Source organism: Ascaphus truei, chromosome 2, assembly GCF_040206685.1.
Source record: "Ascaphus truei isolate aAscTru1 chromosome 2, aAscTru1.hap1, whole genome shotgun sequence".
Taxonomy (NCBI): Eukaryota; Metazoa; Chordata; class Amphibia; order Anura; family Ascaphidae; genus Ascaphus; species Ascaphus truei.
The window spans coordinates 363233548-363246041 of record NC_134484.1 but is presented as its reverse complement, the minus strand read 5'-3'; positions in this window follow the sequence as shown (position 1 = coordinate 363246041).

Here is a 12494-nt window from a genome sequence, read left to right as displayed (position 1 = left end):
CATGTAGAGGTATCAGTACCGTGTTAGCCGAGCTTCAATAATCAAAAAAATAAAAAAATAAATAGATGATACCGTTCTGTGGCTAACGAAATGCTTTTATTTGTGCGAGCTTTCGAGATACACTGATCTCTTCTTCCGGCGATGTTACAATGAATGAAGCAAAAGGTATACTTAAAAACAGTGTCTCTTGGAATGTTATCTGTGCTGTTCCTTCCCCCGGTAAGTGATAATTTTTGGGGTTACTTAGAGCTTGCTGGGTATCTGTGTGTTTATTGACTTAAAAACCAGAAGTACATGTAAATGAAATGCCGGTAGGGATGGGACCAGAATCACCTTAAAATATAACAGGCTCAGCGTTGAACAAGATGACTACCATATAGCCTAAATTCTCACGATCTCAGGGGAATTAATATAACTCAAACCGACAAACAGATCTATCTAGCGGGCCCACCTCACTAATAAGGTAGGGGAACATAGAGAGATCCCGACAATGCCACCTGCCAAGACCCAAAAACCTTTAGCCTCGCAAGAACTTAAAGAATACTTCAAGCGGCGAGAAACTCCCAGCAAGGCGATGGAGCAGAGGGACTCCCAAACTGCCAAAGTACAGTCCAAAATGGAGGCCGCATCTCCCTGTCTTCTACACACTAAACAAGACATTAAAGATCTTTTTGATAACATCAAAGGCCTTTTCCATTAGGAACTGGAGGTCAATCTCAGAGGAATCCATCAAGATATTAATCAACTGGGAGAAAGAACGGATACAATTCAGACAATAGTTGATGAATTTCTAGAAGCCCAAAAACAGTCCGACCAAGAGAGAAAGATCATCAGAGATCGCGTGGAAGAATTAAAAGAAGGTCAGGAGGATCAACGTTAGAGTGAGAGGAGTTCCAGAGTCTACCACTAATATGGATTCATAACTCCTAAGACTATTTCAGTCCCTGGCTCCGGATCTGGATAAAACCCTCCTTCAACTCGACAGGGCCCATAGGGTCCTGAGGGCGAGACCCACGATACCAGGTACTGCACCGACACACTTTATTCGAGCAAATGCCCAGTTTGTACCTGGCAGATACCTGGAATCCGCCGCTGCTCACCTCTTGCATGCTTCGTTGCGTTTGCCTTCCCAGCCACGGTTCATGCTTCGTGTGTCCACCAGATGGCATAAACTCATGACTTGTAAAGCGCCGAATCAGTAATGTGTGGGCTTGCAGTTGTTTCGTTTAAAAAAGATACTGTACCACAGTGTGCCATTGTACAGTAATTTGGCCTTGGCCTTGAGACTGAAGGAAGAGTTGCAAAAATGTATCAATTTAGGCTTTACATACTGTATTAAATAAAGTACAAAAATACAGAAATGCTGCGTCATTACCATAGCGGATAGCCGCTAAGGCAATGAAGGGGTTAACCCACCATGCCCGCTTTATTGTGTGTAGTGGGGATGGGTGAGGGGGGGTATTTGGCCCTTGGTGTGAGTTTAGGACTTGCGGGGGGGGGGGGTTTGCGGGTGCACTTAACCCCTTCACGACCGTAGCAGTTAATACCGCTACGGTCATGAATGGGTTAAGCCCTCCCGCTACCCCCCCCCCCCGCAAGCCCTAAACAACCATCGTTGGGGCTAATACCCCATTCACCCACCCTCCCGCTACCCACAATAAAAAAATACACACACACAGCACAGCAGCCGCCAAAAAATAAATAAATAAATCTAAATAAATAAATAAATAAATGACAATAAATACATTTGAAATACATTTTTATTGATAGTGTAGATGTGCAGGGGGTCTCCGGAGCTGAATCGCGTTGGTTTTAGGTCTGGGGACCCCCTGCTCCCCGAGATACAGGCCCCTTTAGGGGGTGCCGGTATCCCTCTGCTTGGTTTAAAGGGCCCGATCACGTGATCGCGGCCTGTAAACCAAGCAGAGCAGAGGGATACCGGCACCCCCTAAAGGGGCCTGTATCTCGGGGGGCAGGGGGTCCCCAGACCTGAAACCTGTGCGCTTCTGCTCTGGAGACCCTCTGCACATGTACAGTATCAATAAAACACATACAATATACAGTATAAATAAACACTCGTTCTTTACCTTAGCGGCTATGCGCTATGGTAAAGAAGCATCATTTCTGTATTTTAATAATATTGTACAGTGAGCAGGGGGTTCCCTGAGCCAGAAATTAATGCTCAGGGAGCCCCCCTGCTCCTGCTCAATATTATTAAAAATACAGAAATGCTGCGTCATTACCATAGCGGATAGCCGCTAAGGCAATGAAGGGGTTAACCCACCGTGCCCGCTTTATTGTGTGTAGTGGGGATGGGTGAGGGGGGGTATTTGGCCCTTGGTGTGAGTTTAGGACTTGCGGGGGGGTTGCGGGTGCACTTAACCCCTTCACGACCGTAGCAGTTAATACCGCTATGGTCATGAAGGGGTTAACCCCTCCCGCTACCTCCCCGCAAGCCCTAAACAAGCACCGTTGGGGCTAATACCCCATTCACCCACCCCCGCTACCCACAATAAAAAAAATACACACACACAGCAGCCGCCAAAAAAAAATAAAAAAAATCTAAATAAATAAATAAATATAAGACAATAAATACATTTGAAATACATTTTTATTGATAGTGTAGATGTGCAGGGGGTCTCCGGAGCTGAATCGCGTTGGTTTTAGGTCTGGGGACTCCCTGCTCCCCGAGATACAGGCCCCTTTAGGGGGTGCCGGTATCCCTCTGCTTGGTTTAAAGGGCCCGATCACGTGATCGCGGCCTGTAAACCAAGCAGAGCAGAGGGATACCGGCACCCCCTAAAGAGGCCTGTATCTCGGGGAGCAGGGGGTCCCCAGACCTGAAACCTGTGCGCTTCTGCTCCGGAGACCCCCTGCACATCTACACTGTGAATAAAACACACACATCATTAAAGAATCATTCTTTACCTTAGCGGCTATGCGCTATGGTAAAGAAGCAGCATTTCTGTATTTTTAATAATATTGTACAGTGAGCAGGGGGTTCCCTGAGACAGAAATCTAATCTCAGGGGACCCCCTGCTCCTGCACAATATTATTAAAAGTTCAGAAATGCTGCGTCATTACCATAGCGTATAGCTGCTAAGGTAATGAAGGGGTTAAGGCATAATAGCCAATAAATACATTCAATACACTACCCACTACCCATGGCAACCTCCGCTGCTGCTGCTGCTGTACAGTAAAACAGAGAAAAAAATTAACACTTTCAAAGTAATGTCCCCTAACCCCTTAATCACCATAGCGGTTATTAACCGCTACAGTCATGAAGGGGTTAACCCACCCTCACCCACCACTCGGGATGCCTACTGTACATACCCTCCCACTCTAACCCCCCACCCCGTGAGGCCTAACCACCCTCAACCCTCACCCACTAACTACCCACAAGGGAGGCCTACCCACATACCGTTGGGGAACCCCCCCCACCCCCCACCCCCAGTCTCCGCAATCAAAACAATGCACAGCCCCACAATAAACAGCATTCTATTTATTAAATACATTACCCACCCCCTGTGCCCCCCTATAAATACAAGATTTATTCTTTTAAATTCAGGGTCCATAACGCAGCCCCATGCTAGTCCCCGGTGGGCTGCAGGGCACCTGGACAGACCTACAGTTTACCAGCAGCATTCCACAGGTTCTGGAGGCCTGCTGGTGGATCCTGCCAGCACCATGGCGCTCAGGTGGTCTCCTTGGGTCACCGTGAGCCACAATTGGGTCCCCACGGTAGGCCCAAGGATGTCTGGGAGCCCCGGGTCAAACCCACATGTGTCTGCGGGGCCTCGGGTGGTTTCCATGGGGGTCTGGGGAACTCACGGGTGCTCACTACGGGTCCGCGGTGCCCCCACAGAAGTGGGACCACACATCATCATCCCCGCACCTAAGGGTCGGCGGTGCCCCCACAGAAGTGGGACCACACATCGTCATCCCCGCAGACTACGGGTCCGCGGTGCCCCCACAGAAGTGGGACCACACATCATCATCCCCGCACCTACGGGTCGGCGGTGCCCCCACAGAAGTGGGACCACACATCGTCATCCCCGCAGACTACGGGTCCGCGGTGCCCCCACAGAAGTGGGACCACACATCATCATCCCCGCATGTGTCACCCGTGGAATCACCAGCCTGATACCCTTGGGATACCCGAGAATACCCAGAGGTGGTCTCCATAGGCCCCACGCAGAACCACGGAATCAAACCCTGAATGTAAAAAAAATAAACCTGGCCTATACATTCAATACATACACCCTCCCCCCCCAACACCTACAGTACAATAATGTGCAAAATAACTATTATCCAGATATGGATAATAGATTAATTGCCCATTATTAAAAACATTAACTAGCATATACAAATAAATAAAGTACTACTGACCTCATCAATACGAAGTGTCCGACGCCAGCGCCTTCCTTCTCTTGCCCACACAATACATAGCCAAAACCAAGGCAATACATTGCAAGTACATTCAGATATCAATTAACCCCTTAAACACCTTATCGGATAATAACCGCAAAGGTAATTAAGGGGTTAAGCCACACAGGCACGATACCCACCCTTCACCCATGAATTTGTACTGTGGCTTCATCATGCAACTATATATATATACTGTATACTGTATATATACATACAGAGAGACAGAGAGAAAGAGAGAGAGAGAGATACAGTATACAGTACAGTATATATATATACACACGTTATATACACACCCATGATAAACCAATATACAGTACAAATAAATGTAGAAGGGTTATCAAAAGCACTGTCCTACAACTAAACACTTCTCCATACATATACACTAAATTAAAATCAATTTCCTTTAATAATCATAACTGATCTCTCAATCTAAATCATCACTAAACCTCTGAAAAGCCATTTAAACAACTTACATTCCAATATAAATGATGCCTCAATATCTATGCACCATACAGTATACATTATTCAAATTAATCAAACGTAAACAAAAATCAATTAGTAATCATTATTTACATCCCTAAACAATTCACACTCAATCACGAACAATGAAACCATTAACAGATTCACGCCTAGAGCAGAACAATTAAGCCTTTGAAAAAATATAAGTACCGACAAAAATACAACCAAGGCTATCTATCCCTGACCTTCCTCAAACACACAATACAATACCAAGGAATACATCTACTGTATCTAATTTTAAAATACTTTAAACTCACAAAATAATTAAAAACACATCTAATCCAGCTTTTAAAACATCATCATTTCTTACCCTGAATGTATACTGTACAGTATATCTCTCTAGACATATATACTGTACATACATACATACAGTGGCAAGAAATGATATACCACAAAAAAAAAAATACACATGTTAAAAAACCGTTTGAAAAAATTAACAAGTTAAATAAAATACATTTCTTTACTGTAGTTCACTTACCATTACTTGCCCCCACCGACTCCCGTTGCGCAGCTTACTCACGAACCAATCCACGATCAGGAACCCATAAAATAATAAACCAATCTCTGGGTGAAACGCGTTAGAGGCGCAGGGGTATGCGTCCCCCCTCTTTTTAACCATGCTTTATTAAAGGAATTGTTATACAGCACAGTCCAGCTTCAGCAACTTTTTTCTCCTGCTTCGTGGTGCCCGCTGAATTGCCTCTCCTCACCGGAACAGGTACACTTCCTCTACTTGTTATATCAGCCTGGAGCACACAGAACCGGCGTTCATATATATGTGAGTACAATTTCTGCCCCATGAGAGCTGCCCCAGGCACATAGGTTTATTCAGTTCAGAGAGACTGGAGAGGTCAAGGGGGGGTTTAAAGACTCCCCCCTCACAACTCTGCATTCTCTGCCATACCTGGTGCCATCTAGGGGTTTCATGCATACAGCCTCAAGCATGCATTATCACACCAAGTGATCCGGTTCAAATGCAGCTAGATATACTCATTTTTTATCATTGTGGGTTAATACAAAGCTCTGCAGCACCGGGTGATTGGGGTCCTCTACCCCATATTGTTGCACACATGGTATGGTACTTTATCCCTACTCTGATTGGCTCTGGTATACCATGTGTCAGGGGCTTGGGGGAGAAAGGATGTGACGTCAATGAAAACCTGTCACGTGGTACGGTAGCCAATCAGAGCGTGGGAACTCCATCCCTACTCTGATTGGCTACCGTACCACGTGACAGGTTTTCATTGACGTCACATCCTTTCTCCCCCAAGCCCCTGACACATGGTATACCAGAGCCAATCAGAGTAGGGATAAAGTTCCCACGCTCTGATTGGCTACCATACCATGTGTGCACGGCCATGTGCCTTTTCATGACGTCATCTTAAAGGCAATTGAAGCAAAGCCATACTGATTGGCTGTGCTTTCATTCCCTTTAAGTGACGTCATCATTTTTTTTTGTCGGCCAAAACACATGGTTTTCACGGTCCAATCAGGACCATGGGAACCATGACGCAAAATGTGACGTCATAGGCCTTTAAATGCCTATGTCGTCTCATTTTGAAGCCAGACGCCGCGGAGGAAGGACCTCCGGGAAAGAAAGAAGACCAGGGCGTGGCCGCAGATGGGGAGAAGACCCCGCCCCGCCCCGCTGGAAGGAGAAGAAAGAAGAACACAGATGAAGATGGATTACAGATAGAAGACCCGTGGATTGATTTGGATTTTTAGTTTAATGTTTATTATTTTGTGGTTTATTATTTTATGGGTTCCTGATCGTGGATTGGTTCGTGAGTAAGCTGCGCAACGGGAGTCGGTGGGGGCAAGTAATGGTAAGTGAACTACAGTAAAAAAATGTATTTTATTTAACTTGTTAATTTTTTCAAAAGGTTTTTTAACATGTGTATTTTTTTTTTTTTGTGGTATATCATTTCTTGCCACTGTATGTATGTATGTATATATGTCTAGAGAGATATATACATACAGTACAGTACAGGGTAAGAAATGATGTTGTTTTCAAAGCTGGATTAGATGTGTTTTAAATTATTTTGTGTATGCTGCTACAGTATGCTTTATTGCGAGTTTAAAGTATTTTAAAATTAGATAGATGTACTGTATTCCTTGGTATTGTATTGTGTGTTTGAGGAAGGTCAGGGATAGGCTTGGTTTGTAAAGGTTGTATTTTTGTCGGTACTTATATTTTTTCAAATGCTTAATTGTTCTGCTCTAGGCGTGAATTTGTTAATGGTTTTATTGTTCGGGATCTAGTGTGAATTGTTTAGGGATGTAAATAATGATTGCTAATTGAGTTTTGTTTACTTGGTTGATTAATTTGCAGAATGTATATGGTGCATAGATATTTAGGCATCATTTATATTGGAATGTAAGTTGTTTTAATGGCTTTTCAGAGGTTTAGTGATGATTTAGATTGAGAGATCAGTTATGAATATTAAATGAAATTGATTTTAATTTAGTGTGTATGTATGGAGAAGTGTTTGGTTGTAGGACAGTGCTTTTGATAACCCTTCTACATTTATTTGTACTGTATATTGGTTTATCATGGGTGTGTATATAACGTGTGTGTGTATATATATATATATATATATATATATATATATATATATATATATATATATATATATATACTGTATATATATCTCTCTCTCTCTTTCTCTCTGTCTCTCTGTATGTATATATACAGTATACAGTATATATATATATAGTTGCATGATGAGGCCACAGTACAAATTCATGGGTGAAGGGTGGGTATCGTGCCTGTGTGGCTTAACCCCTTAATTACCTTTGCGGTTATTATCCGATAAGGTGTTTAAGGGGTTAATTGATATCTGAATGTACTTGCAATGTATTGCCTTGGTTTTGGCTATGTATTGTGTGGGCAAGAGAAGGAAGGCGCTGGCGTCGGACACTTCGTATTGATGAGGTCAGTAGTACTTTATTTATTTGTATATGCTAGTTAATGTTTTTAATAATGGGCAATTAATCTATTATCCATATCTGGATAATAGTTATTTTGCACATTATTGTACTGTAGGTGTTGGGGGGGAGGGTGTATGTATTGAATGTATAGGCCAGGTTTATTATTTTTACATTCAGGGTTTGATTCCGTGGTTTTGCGTGGGGCCTATGGAGACCACCTGTGGGTATCCTCGGGTATCCCAAGGGTATCAGGCTAGTGGTTCCACGGGTGACACATGCGGGGATGATGATGTGTGGTCCCACTTCTGTGGGGGCACCTCGGACCCGTAGTCTGCGGGGATAATGATGTGTGGTCCCACTTCTGTGGGGGCACCGCCGACCCGTAGGTGCGGGGATGATGATGTGTGGTCCCACTTCTGTGGGGGCACCGCGGACCCTTAGTGAGCACCCGTGAGTTCCCCAGACCCCCATGGGAACCACCCGAGGCCCCGCAGACACCTGTGGGTTTGACCCGGGGCTCCCAGACATCCTTGGGCCTACCGTGGGGACCCAATTGTGGCTCACGGTGACCCAAGGAGACCACCTGGGCGCCATGGTGCTGGCAGGATCCACCAGCAGGCCTCCAGAACCTGTGGAATGCTGCTGGTAAACTGTAGGTCTGTCCAGGTGCCCTGCCAGCCCACCGGGGACTAGCGTGGGGCTGCGTTATGGACCCTGAATGTAAAAGAATAAATCTTGTATTTATGGGGGGGCACAGGGGGTGGGTAATGTATTTAATAAATATAATGCTGTTTATTGTGGGTCATTGTACTGTTTTTATTGTGGGTACTGGGGGTGGGGTGTTTCCCCAACGGTATGTGGGTAGGCCTCCCTTGTGGGTACTGACTGGGTGGTTAGGCCTCACGGGGGGGGGGGGGGTTAGTGTGGGAGGGTATGTAGGCATCCCGAGTGGTGGGTGAGGGTGGGTTAACCCCTTCATGACTGTAGCGGTTATTTACCGCTACGGTGATTAAGGGGTTAGGGGACATTACTTTGTATGTTTTAATTTTTGTGTCTGTTTTGCAGAAGCGGAGAGGCCATGGCCAGGACGGGGGGGGGTAACGGTATGTGGGTAGGGGGTGAGGGTGGTTAGACCTCATAGTATGCACATTGGGTCCCCCCCCCCTCCCCACATTTACATACTGTACTGTACACTGCACGACATCAATGCAGGGAGGGAGATTTACTGGTAACAGAAACATCTCTCTCCCTTCAGTGTAATCTGTTTAACAGAAACATTAGGGGGGAAGGGGCTTTAGGCCTTTATATCTCTCTCCCTTCAGTGTAATCTGTTTAACAGAAACATTAGGGGGGAAGGGGCTTTAGGCCTTTATATCTCTCTCCCTTCAGTGTAATCTGTTTAACAGAAACATTAGGGGGGAAGGGGCTTTAGGCCTTTATATCTCTCTCCCTTCAGTGTAATCTGTTTAACAGAAACATTAGGGGGGAGGGGGCTTTAAACAATGCTGTGTATAATGTATAAGGTTTTTTACAATTAGATAGATGTAATCCTTGGTATTGTAAGGGTTAGCTTTGGTTTTAAATTGTGTTTTCTGGTTGGTACTTACAGTATATATTGATTTTTGTTTACTTGATTGGTTAAAATAGTTGACTTGTTTGGAAGTGTTTGTATTTACTGGTAGAGTAGCTTGCAATTATATTGTTAACATTCATTTGCAGAATGTATATGGTGCATAGATTTTATACTATGCATCATTTATACAATGTAAATGCAATGTACTGTGTGGATTGGAATGTTATGTTTTATATTGTAAAATCAGTTAGGATTATTAAATGGATTATTATTATTATTGTCTGTATAGAGAAGCGTTATTTGTAGGACAGTATGATTTTGATAACCATTCTACATGTATTTGTATATTGGTTCATCATCTGTGTGTATATACTGTATACTGTATATATATATATACTGTATATATATATATATATATATATATATATATATATATATATATATATATATATATATACAGTATATATATATATATATATATATATATATATATATATATACTGTATATATACACAGTATATACTGTATATGTATAGGGATTGTTATAATATATATATTGTACATATATCCAGTATATATATATACTGTACAGTATATATTTATTTCTCTTCATGTATTTATTTATTTATTTAGATTTATTTATTAATTGTGGGGCTGCTGTGCGTGAATTTTTTTTATTGGGGGTGAGGGGGGTGTTTGGCCTTTGGTGTGAGTTTAGGACTTGCAGCAGCAGCACAATTAATAAATAAATCTAAATAAATAAATAAATAAATGAATATAAATAAATACATTTAAAATACATTTTTATTGATAGTGTAGATGTGCAGAGGGTCTCCGGAGCTGAAGCGCACAGGTTTCAGGTCTGGGGACCCCCTGCCCCCCGAGATACAGGCCCCTTTAGGGGGTGCCGGTATCCCTCTGCTCTGCTTGGTTTACAGGCCGCGATCACGTGATCGGGCCCTTTAAACCAAGCAGAGAGATACCGGCACCCCCTAAAGGGGCCTGTATCTCGGGGAGCAGGGGGTCCCCAGACCTAAAACCAACGCGATTCAGCTCCGGAGACCCCCTGCACATCTACACTATCAATAAAAATGTATTTCAAATGGATTTATTGTCATTTATTTATTTATTTATTTAGATTTATTTATTTATTTATTGGCGGCTGCTGTGCTGTGTGTGTGTATTTTTTTATTGTGGGTAGCGGGAGGGAGGGTGAATGGGGTATTAGCCCCAACGATGGTTGTTTAGGGCTTGCGGGGGGGGGGGGGGGGTAGCGGGAGGGCTTAACCCATTCATGACCGTAGCGGTATTAACTGCTACGGTCGTGAAGGGGTTAAGTGCACCCGCAAACCCCCCCCCGCAAGTCCTAAACTCACACCAAGGGCCAAATACCCCCCCTCACCCATCCCCACTACACACAATAAAGCGGGCACGGTGGGTTAACCCCTTCATTGCCTTAGCGGCTATCCGCTATGGTAATGACGCAGCATTTCTGTATTTTTAATAATATTGAGCAGGAGCAGGGGGGCTCCCTGAGCATTAATTTCTGGCTCAGGGAACCCCCTGCTCACTGTACAATATTATTAAAATACAGAAATGATGCTTCTTTACCATAGCGCATAGCCGCTAAGGTAAAGAACGAGTGTTTATTTATACTGTATATTGTATGTGTTTTATTGATACTGTACATGTGCAGAGGGTCTCCAGAGCAGAAGCGCACAGGTTTCAGGTCTGGGGACCCCCTGCCCCCCGAGATACAGGCCCCTTTAGGGGGTGCCGGTATCCCTCTGCTCTGCTTGGTTTACAGGCCGCGATCACGTGATCGGGCCCTTTAAACCAAGCAGAGAGATACCGGCACCCCCTAAAGGGGGCTGTATCTCGGGGGGCCGGGGGTCCCCAGACCTAAAACCAACAAGATTCAGCTCCGGAGACCCCCTGCACATCTACACTATCAATAAAAATGTATTTAAAATAATTTTTATTGTGCCGATGTTTGCGCAGAGAGAGAGCAGCGGATCTCTCTCTGCTGCAAACACATCTCGCCCCCGCCGCCCATACAGTAGTATCATTTATGTATGTGCATATACAGTACTGTACTGTATGTGTACAGTACTGTATGTTAGGGCTTATAGGGGTTGTTGTTATACAGTATATATACAGTATATATACTGCATTACAATTCATTATAGGGGACGGCTTCACAGAGAACAGCTCGCAAGCGCCACCATGTGTATTTTCACGGCATTGCAGTATTTCAGCAAGCCAGAATAAAAAGCTTAAATCCCTGCCGGAAAATAACGCAATGCACTCTGGCAGAAAACGAACAGAAACCTGAATACACCCGAGTACACCCGAATTCGCGGGACTAGCCGAGCTCAAATAAAGTGTGTCGCCAGTGTAGCCCAACATATATAATTACCAGGCTACATTACTTCAAGTAAAAAAAATCATAATGGCGGCGGCGAGGAATCACCCATCCATCGAGTTTGAGGGCTCACGCATTCAAATCTATGCAGATCTATCCCCCAAAACCTTAAGCAGGCATAGGGATCTATGTAAAGTCACAGAGCTACTACAGAAACATGAGATCAAATATAAATGGGGATTCCTGTTTAGACTGATTATCTTATACAAAGGATCACAAATATCCATTAAAAATCCGGCAGAAGGTGACGCTCTTCTAAAAACATGGGGCACAGACGTACAAACGAACACAACCAATATATCAACAAGACCCGTCTCTCCCAAGGAACAGAGACTGATTTGGAGTAAGGTGAGCTCCAAATCTCCAAAGAAGTTTTCACAATAAAGAACTCAAGGATGTAACCACATCTAAAACAGATCAAAATAGTAATTCACAGGACTTCAGTTAAGGCTCCAGCGGTTTTTCCGTAGGCAGGCCCGCGGATCTCCCAAAGGGAGCAGGATGAGACCAACTGGTCATTCGGCAATATGTAAGGGGCAACTGGACAGATGCTTAGATCAGTCCGGAATGCATCCCAAACAAGGTTGGGCGGAGTAGGAATGGAAATGAATAGCATAA